The sequence below is a fragment of the Tubulanus polymorphus genome, chromosome 7 (genome assembly GCF_964204645.1).
Source record: "Tubulanus polymorphus chromosome 7, tnTubPoly1.2, whole genome shotgun sequence".
Classification (NCBI taxonomy): domain Eukaryota; kingdom Metazoa; phylum Nemertea; class Palaeonemertea; order Tubulaniformes; family Tubulanidae; genus Tubulanus; species Tubulanus polymorphus.
Window position 1 is genome coordinate 20,845,877 of NC_134031.1, and position 312 is coordinate 20,846,188.

Sequence of the window (312 nt, forward strand, 5' to 3'; positions counted from 1 at the left end):
AGATTCTCACTAGGGGTAGTGAGTTAGAACTCTTTCGACGATAGTGAAGCATCGCGACAGAATCAGATTTAAACCATTGATCTTGAAAATTGCAAAAGATATGTGAATCGTGTTGTTTATAAAGCATATTAATTGACAGTAAATGCCCGAAACCAATAGAATTAAATTCGTGGTATATTTTTGTGGTTTTCATCTTTTTCCGTAAAAATCGCGTCGTGAAAACCCGCATCGTAGTTTGCATTTCCCGGCGGCGCGAAACTATGGTATTGTTATGTGCCGTTAGGTGGCGGTCCGTGCTGTAAAGTCGCCATC